Source organism: Tamandua tetradactyla, chromosome 1, assembly GCF_023851605.1.
Source record: "Tamandua tetradactyla isolate mTamTet1 chromosome 1, mTamTet1.pri, whole genome shotgun sequence".
Taxonomy (NCBI): domain Eukaryota; kingdom Metazoa; phylum Chordata; class Mammalia; order Pilosa; family Myrmecophagidae; genus Tamandua; species Tamandua tetradactyla.
This window is the reverse complement of record NC_135327.1, coordinates 105,489,615-105,508,603: the sequence shown is the minus strand read 5'-3', so window position 1 is coordinate 105,508,603 and position 18,989 is coordinate 105,489,615. Positions and strand designations below refer to the sequence as shown.

Genomic DNA, 18,989 nt, shown 5'->3' with positions numbered 1-18,989 from the left:
CATGGCAGAAAAGGAAACTAAACCAGGCAGGAGGCAGATAATTAAGGGCCTTTAATTCCATGCAAAGATGGTGGTTGTAAACAAGATTTCGAGCAGGAGACCTCAAGGATCAGAAATATTTCTTGGAAATACAACTATAGCTGTAGCATAAATGGTGGGGCATACATTAAAATGGGTTCTCAATATATTATTTCTACCCAGGCAGAAATACTGAGAGAATAATCAGGAACAAAGATAGAGGGATGAATCCAGAAGGGGACTCAGTTTTTTAACATGTGTGACAGAGCAGATACAATGTAATCATTCATTTCTTCAATAAGTATTTTCTGTGTGGCCTCTTTGGTACAAGGCATTGCCTAAGAGCCTTAGATGGAGGAACAAAACAAACATCCCTGTTGTTTTAGTTTGTTTAAGTTGCCGGAATACAATATACCAGAATTGGAATGACTTTTAAAAAGGAAATTTATTAAGTTGCAAGTTGATAGTTCTAAGGCCATAAAAATGTCCAAACTAAGCATTCAGAGAAAAATACCTTGGTTTAAGAAAGGCTGATGGGTCCAAACACCTCTGTCAGCTGGGAAGGCATGTGGCTGTAATCTGCTGGGGTCTCTGACTTCTTGTTTCAAACATCTTCCCTGGGGGCATTTCTCTTTCTTCATCTCCAGAGGTCTCTGGCTCTGTGGTCTTTAAAGCTTTATCCAAAATTGTTCCCTCTTAAAGGGCTCCGATAAGCAACCCCACCATAAATGGGTGGAGACATTTTTTCCATGGAAATCACCTAATCAAAAGGCACCACCCACAATTGGGTAGGTCACATCTCCATGGAAACAATCAAAAGAATCCCATCCAGCAACATTGAATGAGGATTAAAGGACATGGCATTTCTGGGGTACACAACAAATTTAAACCAGCGCACTTGTTTTCCACCCTTGTGAAATATCCCTGCCCTTGTGGAATTTGAAATCTGTGTGCATGTGTGCGTGTGTGTGGGCATGTATGTGTTTGTTGGGGGACACATGATAGATGATAAAGCAATAAATTCCAACGTCCCTCACAGCAATTAGTTATACAACAGATTTCAGAGTTTGGTATAGGTTGTAGTTCCACAATTTTAGGTTTTTCCTTCCAGCTGCTCCAAGACACTGGGGACTAAGAGAAATATCAATATAATGATTCAGGAGTCATATTCATTTGTTAAATCCTATCTTCTCTTTTATAATTCCACCTTTTCCTTTGATATTTTGTGGCTTGGTTGATTAACTGGAAGGCTGAGGTAGTAAGTCAGCAGTCAGTTGATTGCATCTGTGTCTGATTATATCTCCCATCAACTGAGGCATGTCTCCTACAATAAGATAATCCAATCTGTTGAAGGCTTTTAAGTAAGAAGAGAGACTTTTTCACTGCTTCTTCAGCCATTGAGCCTGTCCTGTGGAGTTCGCCCATGCCTTTCATTGGAGCTGCCAGCGCACAGCCTGCTGTCTGGATTTGGACTCTTCCATTCCCATGGTTGTGTGAGACGCCTTTATAAATCTCATGTCTATAGATGTTTCCTGCTGGTTCTATTTTTCTAGAAAATCCTGACTAAGACAGCTTATAACCCAGTGGTTCTTGAGAAACAGAATCTTAAAAATGGGTTTTTACAATTGGTTTTCTTCTCTGATTAGACTCAGAGGCACTAATGACTGTGTGATGCTGTAATGAGGGAAAGGGGTGAGCTAAAGACTTCAAATTAGCGACTTCAGTGCCATATGAACAATGTAAAAGTTTTCGTGTTTACCCTGAAAGAAAATCTTATTTCTGGTGGTTGCAGCCTTGAGATGTCTGAAAACCAGACACAGAGCCTCACTGTGCAAGTAGCAGATTTATAATGTAACTAAAATCTCAACCTTGCAGGGGATCTGCTGTTGAAGTAAGGACTTTGATTAGAAAAAAATGGGATCCTGAAATGTGGGATAGGGATATATGGCTTGATAACGATGACAATGGGGAGATGGAATCCCTGGAATCTGCAGAGGCTTTGCTAGATAGACCTGTAATGGACCGCTCTGAGGAAACAGCTTCCCTACCTCCAGCCTACCTTGAGGAAATAGCTTCCGGTACTGTAGTCTGCCCAGAGGAGTCTGCCATCCAATCTCCACCTAAACAGATTAACTCTTCAGTGCCTGCTAATTTATAACCACTTCCCTTGGGGAAATAGCCCTAACTCCTCTGTCTGGAGTAACTAATCCTGTTTCACCGGATGAAGGTGGAATGGACTGCCTTGAGATAATTGGTTTGAAAAACACTTTTATTTCTTTTCATGACCCGCCTGCATGACCCTTCTTTTGTTCAAGACCTATAACTAAAGTCCCAACAGACCCCAAAAGTTGAGGTACAAAGTGTGACCCATAAGGTGTATGCAATACTGCAAAAGAATTGCATGAGTTTTCTACCCTATATGGACAGAAATCAGGGGAATATGTGTGGGAATGGATAATAAGGGTGAGGGATAGTTGTGGAAGGACATAAAGTTGGATCAAGCTGAATTTATTGATATGGGCCCAGTGAGCAGAGATTCTTCATTCAGTGTTGTAGCTTGAGGGGTTGAAACACGGATCCAAAGGTGGCTGTGCTGGTTTGAATCTATTGTGCACCCCAGAAAAGCGAAGTTCTTTAGTATTCATTATTGCTGGGTGGGAGCTTTTTGATTGTTTCCATGGAGATGTGACCCATCCAATTGTAGGTGGTAACTTTTGATTGGATGGTTTCTATGGAGATGTGTCTCCACTCATTCAAGATGGGGCTGCTTCCTGGAGCCCTTTAAGAGGGAACCATTTTGAAAAAAGCTTTAGAGCGCCCACAGCCAGAGACCTTTGGAGATGAAGAAGGAAAACTCTCCTAGGGGAGCTTCACGAAACAAGAACCTTGGAGAGAAAGCTAACAGACGTTGCCATATTTGTCATGTGCCTTTCCAGTTGAGAGAGAAACCCTGAACATCCTGGGCCTTTCTTGAACCAAGGTATCTTTCCCTGGATGCCTTAGATTGGACATTTCCATAGCCTTGCCTGAATTTGGACATTTTCATGGCCTTAGAACTACAAACTTGCAACTTAATAAATTCCCCTTTTTAAAAGCCATTCCATTTCTGGTATATCACATTCCAGTAGCTTGCAAACTAGAACAGTGCTGACATTACCTAAGGTCGAAATGCTGGAACTGTCCTGGTATAACATAGGTTAGGGGATCCAGAGATTTAGAGAGATTGGAACGTTAGAGTGGATGTATCATGGAAGACCTGCTCACGTACCCCAGGAATGTTCAGAGGACACAGTTTTCACCAGAATCTTCAGAAATAAATTGGTAAGATGATCTCCATCATCTCTAAAGAACTCTGTAATCACCCTTTTCTGTAGGTCTGCTATATCACTGTGGTGACTGCTGTCACTGAGTTGGAATCGTTAAATAGAATGGTGATGATTGGATCCCGAGTTGGCAGAAGCCATTTGGTGATTGTTAAGCACCATAGACAAGGTGGGTGTGGCCACCATAGTGGACAGCAGATTCAATACAGCAGTGAAAAGAATCTGACTCTCAGAGACTTGTGGCATTGTCTACTAGATCATGGAGTATCTAAAAGTACAATAGATGGGCAGGCTACTAAATTTTTGTTTGAGTTGTATAAACAGAAGAATTCTAGGTCAAGTGAACAGAAGTCTAGCTTGAATTACAGAAAGAGAGTCATGGCCCCTTAATCAATTCCCAATCTTGCGACACTTTACAGACCCAGAGCCTCTTAAATGAGGGGAGGGCTGGGTACTTTTTGAGGAAGGACCCTTTTACATTGCCCAAAATTTATACTGTTAAACTTCCTCCCAGCCTTCCCCATGGAGACCTATGTCCTTTTACCAGGGTGACTGTGCAGTGGGGAAAAGGAAATGATCAGATGTTTTCGGGATTATTAGACACGGGCTCAGAAGTATCACTAATTCCAGGGAACACAAAGCATCACTTTGGTCTACCAGGCAGATTAGCAGTTTATGGAGGTCAGGTACTTGATGAAGTTTTAGTTCAGGTCCATCTCACAGTGGGTCCTATGGGTCCATGGATCCATTCTCTGGTCATTTCCCCAGTTCCAGAATGCATAATTGGAATCGACATACTCAACAACTGGCAGAATCCCCACATTCATTTTCTGACTTGTGGAGTGAGGGATATTATGGTAGGAAAAGCCAAGTGGAAGCCACTAGAACTGCCCCTATCTAGCAAAATAGTGAATCAGAAACAGTACTGTATTCCGAGAGGAATTGCAGAGATTAGTGCCACTCTTAAGGACTTGAAGGATAAGGGGTGGTGATTCCTACCACATCCCCATTAAATTCTCCTCTTTGGCCTGTGCAGAAAACAAATGGAACTTGGAGGATGACAGTGGATTATCGTAAACTTAACCAGGTGGTGACTCCAATCACAACTGCTGTTCCAGATGTGGTATCATTGCTTGAGCAAATCAACACATTGCCTGGTACCTGGTATGCAGTTATTGATCTGGCAAATGTTTTTTTGTCAATAGCTGTCAACAAGGACCACCAGAAACAGTTTGCTTTCAGCTAGAAAGGCCATCAAGTATACCTTCACTGTCCTGCCTCAGAGTACATCATCTATCTAGCCGTTTGTCCAATCCTATCCATAGGGACCTTGATTGTTTTTCCCTCCCATAAGATATCGCACTAATACATTATATTGATGATATCATGTTGATTGAACCTAGTGAGCAAGAAGTAACAATTACTCTAGACTTGTTGGTAAGGTATTTGTGTGTCAGGGTATGGGAGATAAATTCAACAAAAATACAGAGGCTTTTCACCTCAGTGAAATTTCTAGGTGTCCATTGGTTTTGAGCATGATGCTTAGTTGGCCTCTTTGGACTCTGGAGTCAATATATTCCTCATTTGGGTGTGCTACTCTGGGTATTTATCGTGTGACTAGAAAAGCTGACAGTTTTGAGTGGGGACCAGAATCAAAGGAGGCTCTGTGACAGGTCTGTGCAAGCTGCTCTGCCACTTAGACCATATGATCCAGCAGATCCAGTGGTGCTGAAAGTGTCAGTGGCAATTAGGGATGCTGTCTGGAGCCTTTGGTAGGCCTGTATAGGAAAATCATAATGCAGACCCTTAGGATTTTGGAGTAAAGCCTTACCATCCACTGCAGATAACTTACTCTCCCTGCTACTGGGCCTTAGTAGAGACTGAACACTTAACCGTGGGCCACTAAGTTACCCTGAGATCTGAGTTGCCTATCATGAGCTGGGTGCTTTCTGACTAACCAAGCCATAAAGTTGAGCGTATACAGCAGCACTGCGTCATAAAATGAAAATGGTATATTAGAAATATGACTCGAGCAGGTCCTGAAGGTGCAAGTAAGTTACATGAGAAAGTGGCCCAAATTCCCATAGCCCCCACTCCAGCCACGTTACCTTCTCTTTCCCAGACCAGAGCAACAGCCTCCTGGGGATTCCTTATAGTCAGTGACCGAGGAAGAGAAAACTTGGGCCTGGTTTACAGATGGTTTGTACAATATGCAGGTACCACCCAAAAGTTGACAGCTGCAGCACTAGACCCCTTTTCAGGATGTCCCTGAAGGACAGTGGTGAGGGGAAATCCTCCCAGTGATTGGAACTTTGAACAGTGCACCTGATTGTTCATTTTGCTTGGAAGGAGAACTGTCAGGAGGTGTGTTTGTGTACTGACTCATGGGCTTTTGATAATGGTTTGGCTGGGTGGTCAGGGACTTGGAAGGAGCCTGGCTGGAAAACTGGTGACAGAGAGGTCTGGGAAAGAGGTATGTGGATAGACCTTTTGGAGTGGACAGAGAACTTGAAGATATTTGTGCCCCATGTGAATTCTCACCAGAGGATGATTTCAGTAGAGAACGGTTTCATAATCAAGTGCATAAGATGACCTGTTCTGTGGATACAAGTTGTCCTCTTTCCTAATCCACTCCTGCCATTGCCCAATGGGCTCATGAACAAAGTGGGCCTGGTGGTAAGGATGGAAGTTATGAATGGTTCAGCAACACGGATTTCCACTCAACAAAGCTGACCTGGCTATGGCCAGTGCTGAGTGCCCAATCTGTCAGCAGCAGAGACCCACACTCACTCCCAATATGACACCATTCCCTGAGGTAATCAACCTGCTACCTGGTTGCTGGTTGATTACATTGGATCACTTCCATCATGGATGGGGCAATGATTTGTTCTAACTGGAATAGACCATACTCTGGATATGGACTTGGTTTCCCTGCATGAAATAGCCACCTGTGGACTTATGGAATGCCTTATCTACCATCATGGTATTGCACACAGCATTGCTTCTGATCAAGGAACCCACTTCGCAGCAAATTAAGTGTGGAAATGGGTACATGCTGGTGGAATTCTCTGGTCTTACCATGTTCCACATCATCCAGAGGCATCTGGGTTGATAGAACAGTGGCATAGCCTTTTGAAGACCTAATTACAGTGCCAGCTGGGTGGAAAGACTGCAGGGCTGAGGCAGTCCTCCAGGTGTTCTCCAGGTGGCTGTGTATGCTCTGAATTAGTGTACACTGTATGGTGTGTTTCTTCTATAGCTAAGATTCATGGGTTCAGGAATCAGGGGGTGGAAAAGGGAGTGGCACCACTCACCAGCACCCTAGTGATCCACTAGGAAAATTTTTGGTTCTTGTCCCTGAAACCTTAAGTTCTGCTGATCTGCAGGTCTTAGTTCCAAAAGGAGGAGTGCTCTTTCGAGAGACACAACAATGATTCCATTGAACTGAAGTTAAGACTGCCATTTAGCCACTTTGGGCTTTTCATGCCACTGAATCATCAGACAGGAAAGGGGATTTCTGTTCTGTCTGGGTGATTGATCCTGACTAATGAAGGGAAGTAGGGCTGCAACTAAACAATGGAGGTAAAGAAGTTTTTCCTGGAATACAGGAGATCCCCTAGGGCGTCTCTTAATACAATCTGCCCTGTGATTAAAGTTAATGGAAAATTGCAGCAACCCAATCCAGGTACCTACAGCCCAGAAACTTCAGAAGTGAAGTTTTGGGTCACCCCACCTGGCAAAGAACGACGGCCAGCTGAAGTGGTTGCTGAGGGTGAAGGGAACATGGAATAGGTAGTAGAAGAAGGTAGTGATAAGCATGAACTAAAACCACATTACCATTTACAGGAATGAGGACTGTGATTGTATGACTATTTCCTCCCTGTTTTATTATGAGTATGTTTGAATTTGTATATAGACAGATATCTTGTTTTCATGACATAAGTTGTGTTGTTCATGTTATAGTATTTAAGTCAGAGGATATGAAGTTTAAGAGTGAATGTTACCTAAAGACTTACACCGTATTTTGGGAAGATGCAGTTTGTTTCTGTTTGTACGCAGTACAGTTGAGTATGGTTAGGTAAAACATATGTCTGTTATTGTGTTCTTTTTGGAAATTGTGTTTCATGTTGATGTATATTGCTGACAAGTCAACAAGGGGTAGACTATGATGGTTAGGTTCTGCTGTCAACTTGGTCAAATGACGATGCTGAGTTGTCTGGTCAAGCAAGCACTGGTCTAACCATTGCTGTAAGGGTATTTTGTGGCTGGTTGATAAACTGGAATGCTGGTGTTTTAAATCTTCAGTCACTTGGCTGCATCTGTGGCTGATTACATCTGGCATCAACTAAGGCCTGTCTCCCACAATGAGATAATCTAATCAGCTGAAGGCTTTTAAGCGAGAAGAGAGACTCTTTCACTGCTTCTTAAGCAGGAAGACTCTCCTGTGGAGTTTGTCTAGACCCTTCATTGGAGCAGCCAGTTTCACAGGCTGTCCTACAGATTTTGGACTCTTCTATTCCCATGGTTGCATGAGATACTTTTATGAATCTCATATTTACAGATATCTCCTATTGATTCTGTTTCTGTAGAGAACACTGATTAATGCAAAGGGGAACTCCTCAAAATCAAAAGCTTTGTACCTCAAATTAATTTGTCAAAATGGTGAAGAGGTAGCCAACTTAATGGGAGAAATATTTGGGAACCATATATCAGATAAATGTTGATATCCTGAGTACATAAAGGAATTATACAATCGAACAACAAAAGAACAAACAAACCAATTATTAAATGGACTAAGGATATGAACAGACATTTCTCCAAAGAGCAAGCACAAATGGCTGAAAAGCACATGATGAGATGATGGTCTTCATTAGCTATAAGTAAAATCAAGGCTGCAATGAAATATCTTCTCATACCCATAAGATTGGCTGCTGTTAAACAAACAGAAAATTGCAAATGTTGGAGAAGATGTGGAGAAATTGGAACACTTATTCATTTCTGATGAGAATGTATAATGGTATAGTTGCTGTGGAAGATAATTTGGTGATTCCTCAGAAAACTAAATTTCAAGTTGCCTATGACCCAACAATACTAATACTTGTTGTATACCCAAAATAGCTGAAAACAGTGACATAAGAGACATTTGCACACTGATGTTCATAGTAGCAGTATTTACAATTTCCAAAAGATGAAAACAATCCGGGTACCCATCAACAGAAGAGTGGATAAACAAAATGTGGTATATCCATACAATGGAATGTTATACAGCAGTAAAATGAAATGAGGTTCTGAAGCATATGACAACATGGATGAAACTTGAAGACATAATGCTAGTGAAGTAAGCTAGACAAAGAAGGATAGATACTGTATTGCTGTTATGATTCTGGTAAAAGTAAACTCAGAGGCGTACAATGTAGATAGATTTTAGGGGACTAAGAGGTCCACAGAAGTTAGAAATGGGTGAATTGTTACTCAATGAGCTTGATCTTAAACATAAGGACAGGGATCGAAGTGTTGGTATTTGATTGGTGGGGCAATAAGTAACATTGCTGTAATGGAGGTGAATTGAATTGAAAGGAGTTTTGTAGAATCATGAATCTCCAGTTAACTCTGAATTATAAATAATTTCTTGCATGAACTATTTCAAAGGTTTGATATTGTACAAAGAACTAAAAATAGAAGATTATAGGGAGGAAACTAATAATGCGTGCTATGCTTTATGGTTAACAGGAAAATCAGCAATAAATGGGGAGAGGGAACAAGTGATAATGGGAGGTTTAGAATCTGATATTTGTGAAGCTTTGTTTATTTCTATGTCTCTTTGGACCAGTGAAAACTGTCTAAACTTAAGAGTCCTGATGCTTGTACAACTAAGTGAGTATACTGTAAGACATAGATTGTTTATTTTGGACATTATCCATGATGCCCAATGGATGGAGGTGGTTGAGGGGTGTACTGACTGAGAAACAAAAAGGCAAACCTTGTTATAAACGCATATGATGGATATTGTGCAACTACAGAATGGAAGGAAGTTGTGAGGCATCGACAAGATAAATGAACCTTGTGGGCATTATGTTGTCCCAAATAAGCTGGAAACAAAAGAAAATATATTGTATGGTCTCTTTTAGAAAAAACTTATAAGGAAATTGGGGCCTAGATTATAGTCTAGACTAGCAGTCACATTTAGGCCAGAACTGTATTGTATCTAGATTCTGTGATGCTGCACTATTTGTGTATAAACTGGTATCTCCCTGGAACTTTGGGTGCCTGTGTGACACCTAATTCCTGATTCACAGAATTGGAGTTCTGCAGCTTTGAAAGTCAGCATTCCTACATACAACTGTTAAAGAAACCAAAAAAGAGATCTGGCTTCAATTAGAGATAAAAATGAAGTTGATCCGTTTAGAACTAAGGTAAAGCAGAATACAGGGTAAAAGATGATATTGGCTGTATTTTAGAGCTTCATCTACTTTATGAGACCAAAGAAAGAGAGGTTCATTTTGTCCAAACAATCTAACTTGACCTGCCTGCATAGCTCATTTTAGCAACCCAGACACAAGAAGGCTAGAATGAGAATGAGGGCTTGTAATTTAGTATAGCTTCATATAATGTGCAGATACATCCCAGCACCTGTTGGGCAGATAATTAAAAAGTATTGGCAAAGTTCCTTGAGGACTGGAGAAAAAAATTATAGAACTATTAAACTTTTCCACCTGGGAAACTCAATGCTCTCTCAAACATTAGGAACTCCCACACAAATAGACCAAGCCCTTGATCTTGAGACTTGCTCTTATGAAACTTAGTTCTGTAGCAGAGGAGCTTAAGCCCACCTATAATTATGCCTGAGAGTTACTTCCAGAAAACCTCTTTTGTTGCTGAGATATGGCTTTTCCCACTCTAAGCCCAACTCTTCAAGGAAAATGTTTGCCTTCTCCCCGTACGTTGGACATGACATCTCCCTGGCAACATGGGACATAACTCCCAGGGGGAGGCAGGTCCTGGCACTGTGGGATCAACAAGGCCTTCCTGACCAAAAGGGGGAAAAGAAATGTAACAAAATGAGGTAGCAATGGCTAAGAGATTTCAAATAGAATCTAGAGGTTATTCTGGATGTTGCTGTTGCACAAGCTTCAGCTAACTGCTGATAATTGCTATGGTTGGTCAAATCTCAACCTATATCATTCCTGTTAACTCTAAAGAACACCTAGGGCTCTGTCTGAGATTCCACAGAAGTTTCACGCACTAAGTTTACTTTCGAGAAATCTACAACCTCCAGATGGTTCCTAGGCCAGGTAAGTCCTGAAACTGAGGGGGACCAGCCTCTCCAAGAACATCAGTAGTTCCATCCCTCTATCTTATATTGTTGTCGCCCCTTTTCAACATGAAAAACTTAGAAGGAGTGTAGTCAAAATATCCCTAAAGATTGAGAGAAGGATCCAACAGGAAGGAGGAGTTATAACAGAGAAGATAAGATTTTAAAAATACCTGTCTTGGGTGGTGTAACGGTGACTCAGTGGCAGGATTCTCATCCCGGATCCTGCCCATGCCAAAATAAATTTTAAAGAAATAATAGCTATGTCTACTGAACTGGGATATTGGTATTTCTTTTAGTCTCCAGGATCTTGGAGCATCTAGAAGGAAAAAAAAAAAAGAAACTGTGGAACTGTAATCCATACTGAAATTTGAAATCTGTTCTTTAACTACTTGCTAAAGTGTACTTTGAAATAAAAAAAAAAGGTATATTCGAATAAACTGAGAAAACATCTCAGCCAAAAAAAAAGACCTATCATCAATTGTAACAAATTTTCCACATCAATGCAAGGTGGTAGTGATAGGTGGTGTATGAGAAGCCTGTATTTCATACATGATTGTTCTTTAAACCCTCAACTTCTCTAATAAAGTAAAATAAAAATTAAATAAAATGATAAATTTAAGTTAAAAAAATTGGGTTAGGATTTAATGACTGTGGTTCATTTAAATTTTTAGTATGTCACCTCTTACAAACTTGAAAAGCCTTATAAATCAGTCTGAATCAGTAAAATCTTTAAGGTTTGCATGCCATAATTGTGCTTCCTTAATCTTTCTTACAGGAAAAAATACTAATTATTTGATCAGTTTAGTTTAGTAGCAGTTGTGTTGACAGCCGAAAAAAATGCATGTAATGGCTTGGATAGATACCAGATGTAATAATAATGATAATAACTAATGAAAAAATCTCATTCAGTTATATTTCTTAAAGTGACCACATGTACTAAAGGTTTTATTTCTTCAGTTCCTTTTCTCTTTGAAATTTCAAGCTCTCTTTAATCACTTTTCTTATAACACAAGATATTTCTTAAAATTACTGAATTTGAGTACACAGAAAATCAAATTATTTTCCAATAAGCTATATTCCTCTAAAATATCTAGTCATTAGTAAAAGAATTCACATGGACTATTAAATAATGTTCATTATAAAATGTTTTGCATAACCCATATTTTTATAAATGCTGAATTGTTTCATTTTATAAAATCATTTTTATGTATTTCTACCTCCCTGTTTTCGTGTGTAATGTAAGGTGTCAATTAAATTTACAGATGCTACTGAAACATGGAGTATACTATTGGCTTAATGAAAATAGGGCTTCTCTTTAATTACAGGGCTGCTCTTTCCCATAGAAAAGGCTGTGCTTACAGAGCAAAGAGAGTACCCACTGCCAGTTTCTGGAGTTAGGGTACTTTACCTTGGTTCCATTCTCCTTTTGAGAACGTAAAGCTCCTAGACTGTTTTTCTTTGTAACTCTTACTTTTCAGTGTACGATTTCTGGCTCACCTGAGTTGAAGTCTTAATCGGTAGTCCGGTCTCAGCAGCAGCCCATATTTACTTAACGTCAAAGAGATAATGTTCAGTGGCTTCTCCTTTTTGTCTTAGCTAGTCACTCAACAATTGTTTATCACTGTACCAGATGTCATTCATTGTTTTAGGTAATTTGAAAGACAGTCCCTTCTTTCGTTGAGGGAAGAGTCCCTTCCCTCAAGGAGCCTGAATCTTCGTGAGAAAAGTTCACAAACTAATTTTAAAGATCTATAGTAAGGTAATATAATGTAATATTACATGTAGTTCTTGAGATATCATATTTTGCTGGATTTCTATAGCAGTATAGATGTCCTTAATCATCTTTCTCCTAAGCCAATGTCAAATTCCTCCCCCAACCACCTAACCAAAAAGGTGAGAATTGTGAATACTGCAAAGTAATCTGTTGAGCTTAATGGCCCGCACATAAAAGTACTACAATATTAAAAGGATGGTATTTAATAAGCAGTGGAAATTCACTCTTCTGTATCTATATTGAAGACCCAGACTCAGATAGTTGTGTTAAAATGAAATAAAGGGTAAGAAAAACCAATTCTTGTTAGTGTATTACTGAACCTTATTATCAAAGTTAATTATATAAGGTGCCAGAAATTAATGTTGCCCTTGGCTCATTATTATAAGAACTGACTGAGATTTCAGGCAGTCTCAGTAGCTGTCTGGATTCAGCAGCAGGAAACCTTCAATTAACTGCCTCACTTGTATCTGCAGTACAAAGGATCTGTGACTTAGGATGGCCTGCATAACTTAGAAAGAAAAAGCCCAACTAGATCTTAGGAGATTCCTGAACAGGAAAGGATGCACCAGGCCAGTCAGAAGTGTGGAGGATAGGAACTAATTCAAATGCAAAGGTCCTGAGGTTGAACTTTAAAAAAATGTTCTGTCTAGTCAATAATAAATTCAGCAAAATTTTAGTTGAAAGAAAGGTAAGCTATAACGTAGGGCAACATTCTGTATGCTAGAGACTTGTAGCGATGAAAGCTGGCAATATAAACGGACTAAACCGAGAGGAAGATGAACTTCTGGAAGAACGGTAGGAAGAAGAGTTCATGAGGTTATTAAATTGAGATTTGCATGGATTTAATAGGGAAAGATCCTTCCTATGTTGACACTCAGTTGGAGCCTGCTTCTAGCCCTACAACTAAGAAAAAATGGAGGTACATTAATAGAAGGGCTTAAGGAGATACAGTAATTCTAATATTCTTTTTTCTTTAAATCTATACCTCATGCAAGTTTTTGAGAAAAACTTTTCGTCACTGAAGCCTGCATGCCTATGACTCTTGCATATCTTTAAAGCAGGATGATCTAAATTTTGCCTTCTTTTTCTTAGTTATTTGTTTTGCCAATTTTGTTCCTGTCTTCTGTTGTATTGACAGTGACTAATGATAAAAATGTTGTTGAAAAATATTTTGAAACGTTGAGAAAATTGTTGAAGATCTCTGGTTAGTGTCACAAAATTAGATTTGAAAGTCACTGAAGGAAATATTGTGACTCAATGAGGAAGTTGTTAGGTTTCTGATAATGTTGAAAAAAAAATCTCTCTTACTCTGTTTTTATAAATTGGGGCTAACGATAGGAAAATAATTCTGAGAATTGTCAAGAGCATAAAAAATCTAATATTTTACAGAGAATTTGATATTGACTTCTGGTAAACAACAGAAAACATTGGATTGAGATAAAATAAAAATTATTACGGAGCCAGACCATAGATTTTCTTAACTAATATATTCACATGGGATATAAATGATGAAAAATTTGTTTCTCAGGTTCTAGACCTACTGAATATTTATCCTCTATGCATATCTTCTATATCGAATGCAGTAGTTTAGACGAAGAAAGTTAATCTAAAAGCACCTTATGGAAACTATAGAAAATACATTTTCTGTAGAGAACATATTTTCTGTAAGGCATTTATATAATAACTTTATGAGTCAAAATTATTTATTTCATTTTAGAAAAATGAATCTTTAGAGCTGGTAATTAGATATGATAAATACTAGAGTAAAGAAGTAATTTTAGATATAAATGGAAACAAAAAATTATTTTTGCACCAATATATTCCAAACTCAATGCAAGAAATGGAATAAATTCTATTCTGGGTCTTCAGGCCAGTTGAACTTTTCGTGTCCTTTACTTAACTAATATTCTGAAATATGACCTGTAAAGTTAATATTTTGTTCTATTTGCCCCATTAACTTACTTTTCAGATTTCTCATAAAGCGTTAAAAATGACTTTGCAAACTCCACGTAAGTCAGAACCTGTGGTATAATAGCTATTTTAATCATGAGAGTTTTTCTAGAGTACTTGGTTTACCATTTCTCTTTTCTTGCTTTATGTCTTCTTTCCTTCTCTGTTCTGAGAAACTCTTGATTCCCAAGCATTTTTCTGGATGTAAAATATTTTCCAGTGTGACGCAACATAAGAGGACCTCAAACAGTTAAACAAAATAATGAGTAGAAAAGTTCTGTAGCCAAGAAGAAAATTAACCAAGAAGGAAAAGGAGACAGGAAATTAGCAGAGAGGGAAAAACTCTGAGTGATTGTGAAGTGTCTTTGGAGTAACTTTCCAAAGAATGATAGAGTTTTCATCTCTTCTCCTTTCCATTCCTTCCCTATCCTCCTGCTAAGGCCATTAGAAGACTGTAATTTCCTAATGAGCAAATAAAAGGGAAAGGGAGTTCCAGACACAAATGAGGATAAAACTACTACTTTGGCAAGATTCTGAAATTGTTTCATCAAACTCTTAGTTGGAGGAATTGGTAAACTCTCACTGTCCCTATAGACATCCCTAGTAGATGCTAAAGCAGATTCAGAGGTTTAGTGGGCTATCCTTAGGATTTGTTCATTAGAGGAATTAGAGAAGCTTTGTCATTTTACTTTAACAGGAAAAAAAAGAACAAATGGATGTATGAATTTTGTGTACTTTTGCTTATAATCATTACATAGTTTATTTCATATATAGATTTCTTTCTCAGTTGTTTCTTTAGTTATTTTCAGAGTTAAAATCAATTAATATATTGTTGAGGAAAGAGATTTGAACCAGTTGGTTTTAGTCTTTTTTTAAAAAAGTTCCTGGTTTCCCCTGACACCTGTCCTTTTAATATTAATTATAAAAATTCAGCACCTTACTCCTTTTGTCAATTATATATCCATAAAAAAATTGATCTAATTTCTCTCTTAATCATTTTTAAAGTATGTATTTAGTGGGCGGGCCACTGTGGCTCAGCAGGCAGAGTTCTCGCCTGCTATGCCAGAGACCTGGGTTCGATTCCTGGTGCCTGCCCAGGCAAAAAAAAAAAAAAAAGTATGCATTTAGTTCATGAAAATAATGTACATTCTAACAGTTTTTATGGTGAAACGTTGTTTATACCCTATGGAAACTGCTCATAGAATTGAGGGGTTCTCCTTGAGGTGAAGTCACCTCCTAGACTGCTTCAGAATGTAAGCAATGCTTTACATAAGTGGGATTGAACAAAAAACCACAGTGCCCTTGAGAAAAGCCACTTCTTTAGTGTTGTACCAACAAATGTTTTTTTACTGTCTTTCTATTTTGTGGATGGCAGGAATTTTTTTCAACTGAAGAAAAGATGGCTAGAAAGAAAAAATAGACACCCTTGTTGAGAAGTCTCTGAAAATGTGTAAAATTTCTGGCTTTCTGTTCATTAATTTTTTATTTTATTCAAAGTTCAGACATAGGCTATTGATCATGCATTGTGAACTCACCATTTGGGTTTACCCAGCTTCCTCAGGGAGTTCCCCTAATGTCATGTAACAGTCTACTGAAGATTTGTCTCATGTGTATAAAAGTGTTAGGAGTTTAATTTTACATAGGCACACCGAGCATTTACCAATATATGCGTACATTAATATATATTAATACATGTATGTAACTCTTGTAGAAGTTATAGAAAGTTTCAAAAAATTTATTTAAATGAAATGAAGCTTTAAATATGTTTTAAAAGTCAATCAGAGGAAAGACTTACAGTGAAAGAAACAGTCTCCTCACTTCTTCCTACTTCCCAGTCCTGCTTCCCACATATAACCAATTTTAATACTTATATTGATAATCCCTGTATCTTTATATAGTACGCTAGATTTGTTCACTTTATACACTGTCTGTTGACTTATTGCATAGTAACTGATAATAACTCACTAACTTTTGTTTCCTCTTCTATTTTGTAATATAGTTACATCACTATTTTGGTTTGCTAAAGTTGCTGGAATGCAGTATACCAGAAATGGATTGGCTTTTTCAACAGGGATTTATTAGGTGACACATGTACAGTTCTGAGGCCATGAAAATTTCCAAATTAAGTCATCCAGAGAAAGAAACCTTGACTCTGAAGGAAGGCCCATGGCGTCCAGGGTTCTTCTTTCACATGGAAAGGCACATGGTGATGTCTGCTGGTCCTTTTTCTCTTTGGGTTCTGGTTTCAATGGCTTTCTTCAAAATGTCTCTGGGTCTTTTCCCTCCAAGCTCCTGTGGGCCTTGCTTGCTTGCTTCTTCTGGGGCATTTCTTTCTCTGACAGCAAACATGTCTGGTATCTCTCTCATAAAGGGCTCCAGGAAAGGAGTCAGACATCCATCTTGAATTGGGTGGGTCACATCTTCCATGGAAACAACCTAATCAAAAGTTCCCACCCACAATGGGTCTGTACCAACAAGAATGGGTTAGAAGAACATGGCTTTTCTGGGGTACATAACAGTTTCAAATTAGCACAATCACTACTCTTACTTCCTCTGCTTATTGTACTATTATTTAAAAAAATCTTTATTAATGCTCAGTAAACCCAAGAACAATAGGGCTCTTTAGTGGTCTTTAGTTTGCTGAGGTATATACATATTTGAATAATCTAGAATGTAAGTTGGCTAGCAAAATGTAAGCATCATAAAAATGTGCCTTATTAAAGAATGTAGTTACACTAAAATTACTATTTTAGTTCAGAAGACAAGAGTTTTAAGTCATTCAACATGGACTGGAGGAAATTGTTGAATGTTTTATGCTAATTTAATTTCTTAGAATTATTTCCTCTGATGTGCTAATAATGTATATGTAATTAAGAACCAAGTAAGAAATGGACTCTAAACTTGAAAGAATATAAGTCTTATTTTCTATGATGAAAACCAATAAAAACAACCCTAAAGGCTAACTTACGACCTAGATGTTGCTTTTTGACAGTTTTTAATAGACAAAGTGATGGATTTCTTAAAAATAAGAAAACGGGAAGGAAAAAAAGAAAATCCTCTGTTTCCTTCATACTTTTCTTCCTGATTCATCAACTATACAAATGTAATTCTGCTTTTATGTGCTTGTGTAAGCAAAATTCAATACCTTTAACCTCCCAGAAGCACACTTCTGCTATCTGGGTTATATTGAACTCACTTTTAATACAAACAAGTAAAGGAAATGTTTAAAAAGTTGATGGCTATGAAAAATGAACTCTTTGTCATAGCATTGGTAATTCTGAAAAAATTAATTAAAAATGTGGACTTTTTTGTTGAAATGTTTGCTTTGCTGTTTGTTTTATACTTAAAGAATTTTTAAAGGAAACTTTCATATTGAATCATTACATTTTAGCTATTATATCCAGGAATATTGTTGTCTACACTGAGATCACAAGTTCTCAAGCATATCTTTCTAAAACTAGCTTATAATATTTTATTATTTCAGAATATGATATGGAAAGAGAACTAGATATAATTATTTATTCAAAATGTACCAATTTAAAAAATTAATTTGTAGTTTCTTACTACATAATACAATTTTAGTAGAATATTTTAAAGCTTCCTATTATTTCTCCTCTATCTCAATACAATGTTAATGATAGAACAATCTAGGGCTTAAATACTGACTTGGGATTTGATCTCTTTACATCTTTATAAAATTAACAAGAAAAATCTTAAACTCTTACATGTTTGACCTCTTCCCCTTTTTTCAAATTGAAGTCATGTATTCAATTTTAAAAAGTCAGAACTCTTATAATGAAAATAGCACTCTTCTGCCCTGCATCCACAGAGACAATTACCTCCATAGTTCTTTATGTCTTCCTTTTTTTACCTCAATATTTCTAAATAGTGTACTCATATTGCAAATTCTTGGTTCAGCAATTTTAAGTATTATGTTTTCTTATCCTAAGAGAAGAGGAGATTCCTCTGAATACCTATTTATACACATTAGCTTAGTGCATATGTGCACACACACTCACACACACAACTTCCTCTACATCTGCCAAGAAGTTGTATCATAATGTTAAATAAAATAGCAATTAGTATTTATATGCCTAGTCAAATCTTGTTTAATGCTGAGCCACGTAATGCACTACAACCAATCCTTCCTTGTTCACTCTACCTTTTTCCTGGAGTTTGTTCTTTCCTTTTCAATTTACCTGGCTTTGTGTGCTTGAATGTCTCTGCCACATGCTTATAAAAAGGATATTCCATATCTGCAATCCATCAATTCTGCTCTTTCCTTGAGTTCCCCCTCCACTACATGTTTTGTGAACTGCTCTCCAGCACAGCATTCATCCTTGGTCTCGCCTTTGCTTCCCTCTTGTGTGACTCCCTCTTTGTTGGATTTCGGTGTCTTCATTGTTGATCTTGTCTTTGTTTCTTTTCTGAAGACCACTTTATAATATCTCATACTTATCGAGGCTTATGTGTTTGAAAATACCATTTTTCTGTCCTGTATCATTTTTTTTTGGCTGGGTGTAGAATCCTAGTTGAAAATCATTGTGAATTCCAGTGCCAGTTTGATTCTCTTTCCTTTGGTATGTAGCTTCCCCACACCCATGGAAAC

At 38.0% G+C, this 18,989-nt stretch overlaps 1 protein-coding gene and 1 pseudogene across 15 annotated transcripts in view; both read left to right on the top strand.

The window, feature by feature from the left end:
- HDAC9 (histone deacetylase 9) overlaps window positions 1-18,989 on the top strand; it is a 970,134-nt gene that overhangs the window by 460,437 nt on the left and 490,708 nt on the right. The window lies entirely within an intron of this gene.
- LOC143678905 (casein kinase I-like) overlaps window positions 13,167-18,989 on the top strand; it is a 62,428-nt pseudogene continuing 56,605 nt past the window's right edge.